The following is a 12,654-nucleotide window of genomic DNA, read 5'->3' as shown; positions in this document are numbered from 1 at the left end:
CAGGCCATCACGAGGCCCTCCAAGGCAGACTCATTTCAGGTGCAGCGTGGATTCTCATGACTGATCATCCAAAAGATAAGTCGGGGGCCACGGCCTGGAGATGGCGGAGTAGCAGGTTGGGAATCCCTGGGACAGACTTACAAATGAGCAGAGGGGAAAGCAATCTTCTGCAAGGGCCTCTTAGGACAGCTAAAGGGAGAGGCTCTGCTTTTGATGGCAGCTTTCAGGCGGGCAGTGCAGAACAGCTCCTGTGTGTGTCGTGTTCCCTGGTGTGTCTTTGGGATCCCTTTTGCCTTTTCCCCTCGAGGCCCTCACCACAAGCATGATGTGTCGTGTTTCATGTCCCCCCTGTTTGTCACGTTCTGTGTCACGGGTGTCTGCAGGTATTTTTGCCGGAGCTGTTCTGCCCTGCCGCATGGCGTGCTTCAGTAGGACGAACCATGGGGAGTGGGAATTTGTAATGTGGGCTGTACTTGGGCTCTAGATGCTGTTCCTAGATTGACATAGGGCGTTTGAAGCTTTTGAGTTATTGTGGAGGTGTTTGACATATGTTCTAACTTTCTTTCAGGTGTGCGTGCAGAGGGTCAGGGTTAGGAGGTGCCGGGCATTCTTAGGAGCACTGTGAGTAGCAGAGTGGTGGGGTTGTGGTCGATGCGGTGCCAAGGTCAGGCACTGATGTTTGGTTCTCTTTAATCCAGCTGTCTGAGAGACACCAGCCCGGTGCCAGCAGGACCTTCCCAGGTGATGAGGTGGCCTTTCTCTGCACCTGACAGGGACCAGCATCCCCAGATGTCTGAGAGATAAGTAGAGGGCTGTGACCCACAGAGGAGATGAACGTGGGGTGCTTGGTCAGGACTCCCTGAGCTGGGAGTCTGAGTTGGCTCTGGCAATGAGTGTAGCCAAGATGTTGCCCCTTAGGCCCCATAAAAGCAAAGTCTCCCTTTTGATCCCAGTGCTGAGGTGCGCAGCAGGGCAGAGCAGTCCCGGTGTGTCTCGTGTCACTTGTCTTTTGTGTATTGTGTGTTGTCTGGATATCTCATGTCTCTTATCTTAGCCCTGTGAGGGGCCTCTCAGCAACCTTTCCTAGCATCCGTGATCTCAGCGTTCCTCGCCCTGGCACCCATGCCATAGAACTTTTGACTGGGGAGCTCACACAGGCATCAGAAATGCATCTCGCTTTAGAAGCGTCCAGTCAGATGTCTTGTCATGTCTTGTTCTGAGCTGTACGGACTGCCATGCTGTGCAATGATCCATTATAGCAGACTAGGACTTGTAAGGATGTGAGTTTAGGGAGAGGATTCTGACTGTAGGATTCTCGGGCATCCATCTTTGCAGTTTTTGGAATAAATCATTCAGTTTGCATCTTCTTCCTGCAGGGTTCTTCTGAGCCTCATCAGCTCGCCATCATCTTCAACTCTTCTTCTTTTGCCTTCTCTCAGTCCTTGCAGCCATTTTCCTTGATAAGAGATTTCCGTTCCTGTTGTGTCCCCAGTGTTTGTCATGTCTTGTGTGTCCTGTGTCACGGGTGTCTGCACGCATTTGGATGGGGCTGCTCTGCCCTGCTGCACAGCCTGGTGCAATAGGAGAAGTCCCAGGGACTTGGAATGTGTAATGTGGGGCGTAGTTGGACTCCAGATGGGATTTGTAGATGGACACAGGATATCTGGAGCTCATCAGTTATCCTGTAACAGTTTGACTCTTGTCCTAACTTTCTTTTCAGATTGAGATGGATTAAATCTGTGCCAGAGGGCCCCATCCCGGGTGAGGGGATTGCCCCGAGCAGGTGAGGCCCCATTTGTCTCTGCAGCAGAAGTGTATGTGGTGACTCTGTTACAGCTCTGTTCTTTGTCTTTCTTTTTAGGAGGTCAATCTGGATACCAGCAGCCAAGGTGAGCAGCGGAGAGAAGTGGTTGTTATTGCTCAGCTCTCAAGCACAACAATTTTTCAGCAGATTCATCATGACACAAGAGGGATCTGCCCAGTGTCAAGGATGATGTTTGAGATTGAGGCTTCAGGTGAGTTGGGGATTGTGACTGGGAGAGGGAGGGTGATCAGGTATCCAGTTTAGGAGTTCTTGGGAGTGGTTTTGAAGGCAGCAGGGTGAGAAAGGGTGTTTATTTGTTTATTTGAGGGCCCCCCCCACAAGGCTGTTCAGAAGCCTAGCAGAGGCATTGCCATGTCTTACAGCACACAAGGTCATCCACTGCACTCACAGCAATGCCGTTTAACTTTGCCTTTCTCTAACCCAGGTCCCACCCCTAATGAAGGCCACAGCCTTGGAATCAGGATGAAGCTGGAGCCTGAGGGAGCCAGGCACGCTCAGGAAAGGGCAAGTAGCTGCCTTGGTGGGATTTGGCCCACATAACTCTGGACTCACACTTTGGTTTTGGTTTTCTTTATTGTAGCAGACCAGAGGCTAACAGGTGATCATGGGGCCCTCCGTGGCAGACTCATTTCAGGTGCAACGTGGATTCCCATCACCAATCACCCAAAAGATAAGTCGGGGGCCACGGCCTGGAGATGGGAGAGTAGCAGGTTGGGAATCCCTGGGACAGATTTAAAAATGAGCAGAGGGAAAAGCAATCTTCTGCAAGGGCCTCTTAGGACAGCTAAAGGGAGAGGCTCTACTTTTGATGGCAGCTTTCAGGTGGGCAGTGCAGAACAGCTCCGGTGTGTGCCGTGTTCCCTGGTGTGTCTTTGGGATCCCTTTTGCCTTCCCCCCTGAAACCCGTCACCACAAGCATGATGTGTCGTGTTTCATGTCCCCCCTGTTTGTCACGTTCTGTTTCACGGGTGTGCTCACAGTTGTGCCGGAGCTGTTCTGCCCTGCCCATGGCCTGCTGCTGTAGGACAAACCATAGGGAGTGGGAATTTGTCATGTGGGCTGTACTTGGGCTCTAGATGCTCTTCCTAGATTGGCATAAGGTGTTTGCCGCTTGTGAGTTATCCTGGTGGTGTTTGACATATGTTGTAACTTTCTTTCAGGTGCAGATGCATTCCGTGTGTGGCAGAGGGTCAGGGTTAGGAGGTGCCGGGCCTTCTTAGGAGCGCGGTGAGTAGCAGAGTGGTGGGGTTGTGGTCGATGCGGTGCCAAGATCAGGCACTGATGTTTGGTTCTCTTTAATGTAGCTGTCTGAGAGACACCAGCCCGGTGCCAGCAGGACCTTCCCAGGTGACGAGGTGGCCTTTCTTTGCACCTGACAGGGACCAGCATCCCCAGATGTCTAAGAGATAAGCAGAGGGCTGCAACCCACAGAGGGGATGAACGTGGGGTGCTGGGTCAGGACTCCCTGAGGTGGGGGTCTGAGTTGGCTCTGGCAATGAGGGTAGCCAAGATGTTGCCCCTTAGGCCCCATAAAAGCAAAGTCTCCCTTTTGATCCCAGTGCTGAGGTGCGCAGCAGGGCAGAGCAGTCCCGGTGTGTCTCGTGTCACTTGTCTTTTGTGTATTGTGTGTTGTCTGGATATCTCATGTCTCTTATCTTAGCCCTGTGAGGGGCCTCTCAGCAACCTTTCCTAGCATCCGTGATCTCAGCGTTCCTCGCCCTGGCACCCATGCCATAGAACTTTTGACTGGGGAGCTCACACAGGCATCAGAAATGCATCTCGCTTTAGAAGCGTCCAGTCAGATGTCTTGTCATGTCTTGTTCTGAGCTGTACGGACTGCCATGCTGTGCAATGATCCATTATAGCAGACTAGGACTTGTAAGGATGTGAGTTTAGGGAGAGGATTCTGACTGTAGGATTCTCGGGCATCCATCTTTGCAGTTTTTGGAATAAATCATTCAGTTTGTATCTTCTTCCTGCAGGGTTCTTCTGAGCCTCATCAGCTCGCCATCATCTTCAACTCTTCTTCTTTTGCCTTCTCTCAGTCCTTGCAGCCATTTTCCTTGATAAGAGATTTCCGTTCCTGTTGTGTCCCCAGTGTTTGTCATGTCTTGTGTGTCCTGTGTCACGGGTGTCTGCACGCATTTGGATGGGGCTGCTCTGCCCTGCTGCACAGCCTGGTGCAATAGGAGAAGTCCCAGGGACTTGGAATGTGTAATGTGGGGCGTAGTTGGACTCCAGATGGGATTTGTAGATGGACACAGGATATCTGGAGCTCATCAGTTATCCTGTAACAGTTTGACTCTTGTCCTAACTTTCTTTTCAGATTGAGATGGATTAAATCTGTGCCAGAGGGCCCCATCCCGGGTGAGGGGATTGCCCCGAGCAGGTGAGGCCCCATTTGTCTCTGCAGCAGAAGTGTATGTGGTGACTCTGTTACAGCTCTGTTCTTTGTCTTTCTTTTTAGGAGGTCAATCTGGATACCAGCAGCCAAGGTGAGCAGCGGAGAGAAGTGGTTGTTATTGCTCAGCTCTCAAGCACAACAATTTTTCAGCAGATTCATCATGACACAAGAGGGATCTGCCCAGTGTCAAGGATGATGTTTGAGATTGAGGCTTCAGGTGAGTTGGGGATTGTGACTGGGAGAGGGAGGGTGATCAGGTATCCAGTTTAGGAGTTCTTGGGAGTGGTTTTGAAGGCAGCAGGGTGAGAAAGGGTGTTTATTTGTTTATTTGAGGGCCCCCCCCACAAGGCTGTTCAGAAGCCTAGCAGAGGCATTGCCATGTCTTACAGCACACAAGGTCATCCACTGCACTCACAGCAATGCCGTTTAACTTTGCCTTTCTCTAACCCAGGTCCCACCCCTAATGAAGGCCACAGCCTTGGAATCAGGATGAAGCTGGAGCCTGAGGGAGCCAGGCACGCTCAGGAAAGGGCAAGTAGCTGCCTTGGTGGGATTTGGCCCACATAACTCTGGACTCACACTTTGGTTTTGGTTTTCTTTATTGTAGCAGACCAGAGGCTAACAGGTGATCATGGGGCCCTCCGTGGCAGACTCATTTCAGGTGCAACGTGGATTCCCATCACCAATCACCCAAAAGATAAGTCGGGGGCCACGGCCTGGAGATGGGAGAGTAGCAGGTTGGGAATCCCTGGGACAGATTTAAAAATGAGCAGAGGGAAAAGCAATCTTCTGCAAGGGCCTCTTAGGACAGCTAAAGGGAGAGGCTCTACTTTTGATGGCAGCTTTCAGGTGGGCAGTGCAGAACAGCTCCGGTGTGTGCCGTGTTCCCTGGTGTGTCTTTGGGATCCCTTTTGCCTTCCCCCCTGAAACCCGTCACCACAAGCATGATGTGTCGTGTTTCATGTCCCCCCTGTTTGTCACGTTCTGTTTCACGGGTGTGCTCACAGTTGTGCCGGAGCTGTTCTGCCCTGCCCATGGCCTGCTGCTGTAGGACAAACCATAGGGAGTGGGAATTTGTCATGTGGGCTGTACTTGGGCTCTAGATGCTCTTCCTAGATTGGCATAAGGTGTTTGCCGCTTGTGAGTTATCCTGGTGGTGTTTGACATATGTTGTAACTTTCTTTCAGGTGCAGATGCATTCCGTGTGTGGCAGAGGGTCAGGGTTAGGAGGTGCCGGGCCTTCTTAGGAGCGCGGTGAGTAGCAGAGTGGTGGGGTTGTGGTCGATGCGGTGCCAAGATCAGGCACTGATGTTTGGTTCTCTTTAATGTAGCTGTCTGAGAGACACCAGCCCGGTGCCAGCAGGACCTTCCCACGTGACGAGGTGGCCTTTCTTTGCACCTGACAGGGACCAGCATCCCCAGATGTCTAAGAGATAAGCAGAGGGCTGCAACCCACAGAGGGGATGAACGTGGGGTGCTGGGTCAGGACTCCCTGAGGTGGGGGTCTGAGTTGGCTCTGGCAATGAGGGTAGCCAAGATGTTGCCCCTTAGGCCCCATAAAAGCAAAGTCTCCCTTTTGATCCCAGTGCTGAGGTGCGCAGCAGGGCAGAGCAGTCCCGGTGTGTCTCGTGTCACTTGTCTTTTGTGTATTGTGTGTTGTCTGGATATCTCATGTCTCTTATCTTAGCCCTGTGAGGGGCCTCTCAGAACTCTTTCCTAGTATCCGTGATCTCAGCGTTCCTCGCCCTGGCACCCATGCCATAGAACTTTTGACTGGGGAGCTCACACAGGCATCAGAAATGCATCTCGCTTTAGAAGCGTCCAGTCAGATGTCTTGTCATGTCTTGTTCTGAGCTGTACGGACAGCCATGCTGCGCAATGATCAATTATAGCAGACTAGGACTTGTAAGGATGTGAGGTTAGGGAGAGGATTCTGACTGTAGGATTCTCGGGCATCCATCTTTGCAGTTTTTGGAATAAATCATTCAGTTTGCATCTTCTTTCTCCAGGGTTCTCTGAGCCTCATCAGCTCGCCATCATCTTCAATTCTTCTTCTTTTGCCTTCTCTCAGTCCTTGCAGCCATTTTCCTTGATAAGAGATTTCCGTTCCTGTTGTGTCCCCAGTGTTTGTCATGTCTTGTCTGTTCTGTGTCACGGGTGTCAGCACGCATATGTGCTGGAGCTGCTCTGCCCTGCTGCATAGCCTGGTGCAATAGGAGAAGCCCAGGGACCTGGAATTTTTAGTGTTGGATATAGTTGGACTCTAGATGGGATTTGTAGATGGACACAGGATATCTGGAGCTCATCAGTTATCCTGTAACAGTTTGACTCTTGTCCTAACTTTCTTTTCAGATTGAGATGGATTAAATCTGTGCCAGAGGGCCCCATCCCGGGTGAGGGGATTGCCCCGAGCAGGTGAGGCCCCATTTGTCTCTGCAGCAGAAGTGTATGTGGTGACTCTGTTACAGCTCTGTTCTTTGTCTTTCTTTTTAGGAGGTCAATCTGGATACCAGCAGCCAAGGTGAGCAGCGGAGGGAAGTGGTTGTTATTGCTCAGCTCTCAAGCACAACAATTTTTCAGCAGATTCATCGTGTCACAAGAGAGATCTGCCCAGTGTCAAGGATGATGTTTGAGATTGAGGCTTCAGGTGAGTTGAGGATGGTGACTGGGAGAGGGAGGGTGTTCAGGTATCCAGTTAGGAGTTCTTCGGAGGGGGTTTGCAGGCAGCAGGGTGAGAAAGGCTGTTTATTTGTTTATTTGAGGGCCCCCCCCACAAGGCTGTTCAGAAGCCTAGCAGAGGCATTGCCATGTCTTACAGCACACAAGGTCATCCACTGCACTCACAGCAATGCCGTTTAACTTTGCCTTTCTCTAACCCAGGTGCCGCTCCTAATGAAGGCCACAGCCTTGGAATCAGGGTGAAGCTGGAGCCTGAGGGAGCCAGGCACACTCAGGAAAGGGCAAGTAGCTGACTTGCTGGGATTTGGCCCACATAACTCTGGACTCACACTTTGGTTTTGGTTTTCTTTATTGTAGCTGACCCAGAGGCTCACAGGCCATCACGGGGCCCTCCGAGGCAGACTCATTTCAGGTGCAGTATGGATTCCCATCACCGATCATCCAAAAGATAAGTCGGGGGCCACGGCCTGGAGATGGGGGAGTAGCAGTTTGGGAGTTCTTGGGGCAGATTTAGAAATTAGCAAAGGGAAAAGCAATCTTCTGCAAGGGCCTCTTAGGACAGCTAAAGGGAGAGGCTCTACTTTTGATGGCAGCTTTCAGGTGGGCAGTGCAGAACAGCTCTGGTCTGTGTCCTGTTGTCCGGTGTGCCGTGTTCCCTAGTGTGTCTTTGGGGTCCCTTTTGCCTTCTCCCCTCACCACAAGCATGATGTGTCGTGTTTCATGTCCCCCTGTTTGTCACGTTCTGTGTCACGGGTGTCTGCGGGTATTCCTGCCGGAGCTGTTCTGCCCTGCCCATGGCCTGCTGCTGTAGGACAAACCATAGGGAGTGGGAATTTGTCATGTGGGCTGTACTTGGGCTCTAGATGCTCTTCCTAGATTGGCATAAGGTGCTTGCTGCTTGTGAGTTATCCTGGTGGTGTTTGACATATGTTGTAACTTTCTTTCAGGTGCAGATGCATTCCGTGTGTGGCAGAGGGTCAGGGTTAGGAGGTGCCGGGCCTTCTTAGGAGCGCGGTGAGTAGCAGAGTGGTGGGGTTGTGGTCGATGCGGTGCCAAGATCAGGCACTGATGTTTGGTTCTCTTTAATGTAGCTGTCTGAGAGACACCAGCCCGGTGCCAGCAGGACCTTCCCAGGTGACGAGGTGGCCTTTCTTTGCACCTGACAGGGACCAACATCCCCAGATGTCTGAGAGATAAGTAGAGGGCTGCGACGTGGGGTGCTGGGTCAGGACTCCCTGAGGTGGGGGTCTGAGTTGGCTCTGGCAATGAGGGTAGCCAAGATGTTGCCCCTTAGGCCCCATAAAAGCAAAGTCTCCCTTTTGATCCCAGTGCTGAGGTGCGCAGCAGGGCAGAGCAGTCCCGGTGTGTCTCGTGTCACTTGTCTTTTGTGTATTGTGTGTTGTCTGGATATCTCATGTCTCTTATCTTAGCCCTGTGAGGGGCCTCTCAGAACCCTTTCCTAGCATCCGTGATCTCAGCGTTCCTCGCCCTGGCACCCATGCCATAGAACTTTTGACTGGGGAGCTCACACAGGCATCAGAAATGCATCTCGCTTTAGAAGCGTCCAGTCAGATGTCTTGTCATGTCTTGTTCTGAGCTGTACGGACAGCCATGCTGTGCAATGATCCATTATAGCAGACTAGGACTTGTAAGGATGTGAGGTTAGGGAGAGGATTCTGACTGTAGGATTCTCGGGCATCCATCTTTGCAGTTTTTGGAATAAATCATTCAGTTTGCATCTTCTTTCTCCAGGGTTCTCTGAGCCTCATCAGCTCGCCATCATCTTCAATTCTTCTTCTTTTGCCTTCTCTCAGTCCTTGCAGCCATTTTCCTTGATAAGAGATTTCCGTTCCTGTTGTGTCCCCAGTGTTTGTCATGTCTTGTCTGTTCTGTGTCACGGGTGTCAGCACACATATGTGCTGGAGCTGCTCTGCCCTGCTGCATAGCCTGGTGCAATAGGAGAAGGCCAGGGACCTGGAATTTTTAGTGTTGGATGTAGTTGGACTCTAGATGGGATTTGTAGATGGACACAGGATATCTGGAGCTCATCAGTTATCCTGTAACAGTTTGACTCTTGTCCTAACTTTCTTTTCAGATTAAGATGGATTAAATCTGTGCCAGAGGGCCCCATCCCGGGTGAGGGGATTGCCCCGAGCAGGTGAGGCCCCATTTGTCTCTGCAGCAGAAGTGTATGTGGTGACTCTGTTACAGCTCTGTTCTTTGTCTTTCTTTTTAGGAGGTCAATCTGGATACCAGCAGCCAAGGTGAGCAGCGGAGAGAAGTGGTTGTTATTGCTCAGCTCTCAAGCACAACAATTTTTCAGCAGATTCATCGTGTCACAAGAGAGATCTGCCCAGTGTCAAGGATGATGTTTGAGATTGAGGCTTCAGGTGAGTTGAGGATGGTGACTGGGAGAGGGAGGGTGTTCAGGTATCCAGTTAGGAGTTCTTCGGAGGGGGTTTGCAGGCAGCAGGGTGAGAAAGGCTGTTTATTTGTTTATTTGAGGGCCCCCCCCCACAAGGCTGTTCAGAAGCCTAGCAGAGGCATTGCCATGTCTTACAGCACACAAGGTCATCCACTGCACTCACAGCAATGCCATTTAACTTTGCCTTTCTCTAACCCAGGTGCCGCTCCTAATGAAGGCCACAGCCTTGGAATCAGGGTGAAGCTGGAGCCTGAGGGAGCCAGGCACACTCAGGAAAGGGCAAGTAGCTGCCTTGGTGGGATTTGGCCCACATAACTCTGGACTCACACTTTGGTTTTGGTTTTCTTTATTGTAGCTGACCCAGAGGCTCACAGGCCATCACGGGGCCCTCCGAGGCAGACTCATTTCAGGTGCAGTATGGATTCCCATCACCGATCATCCAAAAGATAAGTCGGGGGCCACGGCCTGGAGATGGGAGAGTAGCAGGTTGGGAATCCCTGGGACAGATTTAAAAATTGGCAGTGGGAAAAGCAATCTTCTGCAAGGGCCTCTTAGGACAGCTAAAGGGAGAGGCTCTACTTTTGATGGCAGCTTTCAGGCGGGCAGTGCAGAACAGCTCCGGTGTGTGCCGTGTTCCCTGGTGTGTCTTTGGGGTCCCTTTTGCCTTCCCCCCTCGAGGCCCTCACCACAAGCATGATGTGTCGTGTTTCATGTCCCCCTGTTTGTCACGTTCTGTGTCACGGGTGTCTGCGGGTATTTGTGCCGGAGCTGTTCTGCCCTGCCCATGGCCTGCTGCAGTAGTCAAAATTCCAGAAGTAAAAGTCTTGGCGCAGAAATATTTAATCAAGTATAAAAAAATATGAATGAAATGATATTAAAAATATGGAAAACTACTCGCATCAGATGTAATATAGAATATAAATTTAGTTTTAAATTGACATTGGTAAAGATAAATGTGTGCGTAAGCAAAATACAATAATATACATTATAAATACAACTATGAATATAAAAATTGAACATTAGGATAAAACCTATTTAAATTTTGTTTAAAATAAAGGGTTGGGTTTTTTTATTCATATTGTGTTAGAGGCAGGGTTTTTATTTTAGATAATATGAATGTAGATATTATTGTTATATATTTCTATATATTGAGATACACAATCAAGATATAAATATATGTATAAGCACAAAATACAAAGAAACACAAATAATAGGAAGAGATGTAATGAAGAACACAAAGAACAGTATACATAAGTATACATTTTAAATGTACATGTGAATATGAACCTGAAAAATAGAGTTTTAAAAACTATTTAAATACTCTTTAGAAAAAAGGGCTTCTGTTTGGCTTTAATGTGGATGGAGGCAAAGGTTTTATTTTAAATAATCCAAGTGTTACAGAAGTAAAAATCGTAACAGAAATATATACTTACTATGTAAAAATATGTATAAAAATACACAAGTAAATTTAAGCTTTAGGGATATATGCAATATGGAATAGAAATGTATTTATAAAAAGAAATGTATAAATGGACAGTGTATACATCAATATACATTGTTAATAGAAATGTGAATATTAATATGAAAAAAACTTTAAAAAATATTTAAATATTTTCAAAATAAGTGGATGTCTTTTTGTTGTTTTTTTTTTTTTTTTTTGTGTAGTGTTTTGTTTTGTCTTTTATCCTATTAGATTAGAGGCAGACGGTTTTTTTCCCTCTTCCCGGTTGTTTTGGGGCATTTATTTCAGAGCAGTTTTCGGCGGGGGCCGCCCCTGTTCTTTTTTGCCGCCTTCGCTGCCCGCAGCCCCGAGGCGCGCTGCGCCCCCGGCTGGGGCGGGCGGCAGTGCTGCCGCCTTGTGGGCAGAGCGCGGTACTGCAGCCCTGCACCGAGAGGCCGCCACCTTGGGAGTGGCGCGTGGCCGATGTCGCGGAGTTTTGGTTGACCTTCTCAGCATGGCGGCGAAAAGGGCGGGGGAGTGGAGGACCGGGTGGGTGTAACTGCACTGCCTGCACAGAATACCGACGTCATGGCGGCCCCGACGGATTTTTCTGTGGCGTTTCACGTGTACCCGAGACATGCTGTGGGCTCAGGGGCGCCGCGGGCGCGTGTATTTGTGAGAGGCATCTGGGTAAACGCCTCGCTGTGCCGGGGTTCTCTCGCGTCCCCTTTCCCGCCCTGAGGGAGCCGAGCCGGGCCGAATAGTTCTGAAGAGCCGAGTGTGGGCGAAAACAGCCGAGTTTCCCCGAAGAGCCGACTGCGGCCGGAAACAGCCAACTTGAACCGAAGAACCGAGTGCGGCTGAAAACAGCCGAGTTTACACCAAGAGCCGATGATAGCCGACTGGAACCGATAGCCGAGTGTAGCCAACTTGAGCCGCATTTAGACAACGTGCCGAATACGACCGAGTTTAGCCGAAGAGCCGAACTGAAACGAGTTTAGACCAACAGCCGAAGCAAGCCGAATTCAGCCGAGTTTCATTAAACAGAACCGAACGACGCGGCAGCGCTCTGCGTGCAGTGCGCCTGTGCAGACGGCAGGGTGCACTGTATAAAGTATAAAATATCAACTATCTATAAGAAGGAATAAAAGCTCTATGTCATGTGCAGCAGTAGAAAATTTCAGGCTCCCAGGGAATAAATCGTTTTCTTTAAATCTTTATAGTTTTGGAGTTTTTTTTACTCCCAGGTAGCCTGAAAGTTACTACTGCTGCTTTTTTATTCTCAAGCTAGAAGGGAAAACCATAATTAGATATACAGGGAAAGAAAGAAAGAAAAAGAAAAAAAGAAAATAAGGAAAGGAAATGAAAGGAAGGAAAAAGAAAGGACAGGAAGGAAGACAGACAAAAAAACCCAAAAACCAGCAGGGCAAGGAGAAACCTAGGGAAAAAAAAAAAAAGAAAAAGAAAAGAAAAAAATAACAAAAAAAACAAACCCACAGAAAAAAAACCTCGGGATGGGCGAGAAACCCCCCCCTCCCTGAAAAATCCAAGATGGGCAAGAAAAATCCCAGAAATACCACAGAAAAAAAAACCAGGAAAAAAACAAAATAAAGACAAAACCAAAAATACCCAAGGAACAACAACAAGGGCAAGAAAAAAACGCAGAAGAAAACCCCAAGATGGGCATGAAAAAGCCCAGAAAAAAAAAAAAAAAAAAAAAAAAGAGAAATACGTAAGAAAGGCAGAAAAAAAAAAACACAGTAAAAAAACCAAGATGGGCAGGAAAAATCCCTGAAAACAGACCAGAGAAAAACCCCAAGATGGGCAAGAAAAAAAATCACAACAAAAAACCAAGATGGGGAAGAAGAAATCCAGAAAAG

General features: G+C 49.2%; 3 long non-coding RNA genes across 3 annotated transcripts; all 3 read left to right on the top strand.

The window, feature by feature from the left end:
* On the top strand, positions 1-1,945 carry LOC134421620 (uncharacterized). The gene is made up of 3 exons (XR_010028631.1): positions 1-621; positions 699-1,783; positions 1,862-1,945. It is a non-coding gene; the product is annotated as an uncharacterized LOC134421620 (long non-coding RNA).
* Positions 1,946-5,596: 3,651 nt separating this feature from the next.
* LOC134421619 (uncharacterized) lies at positions 5,597-7,895 on the top strand. Its single transcript, XR_010028630.1, has 3 exons — positions 5,597-6,644; positions 6,723-6,876; positions 7,266-7,895. It is a non-coding gene; the product is annotated as an uncharacterized LOC134421619 (long non-coding RNA).
* Positions 7,896-8,013: 118 nt separating this feature from the next.
* On the top strand, positions 8,014-10,899 carry LOC134421618 (uncharacterized). The gene is made up of 3 exons (XR_010028629.1): positions 8,014-9,066; positions 9,145-9,298; positions 9,689-10,899. It is a non-coding gene; the product is annotated as an uncharacterized LOC134421618 (long non-coding RNA).
* The last annotated feature ends 1,755 nt before the right edge of the window (positions 10,900-12,654 follow it).

This window comes from Melospiza melodia, chromosome 9, assembly GCF_035770615.1.
Source record: "Melospiza melodia melodia isolate bMelMel2 chromosome 9, bMelMel2.pri, whole genome shotgun sequence".
NCBI lineage: Eukaryota > Metazoa > Chordata > Aves > Passeriformes > Passerellidae > Melospiza > Melospiza melodia.
The sequence above is the reverse complement of the archived record's forward strand: the minus strand, read 5'-3'. Positions and strand labels throughout refer to the sequence as shown.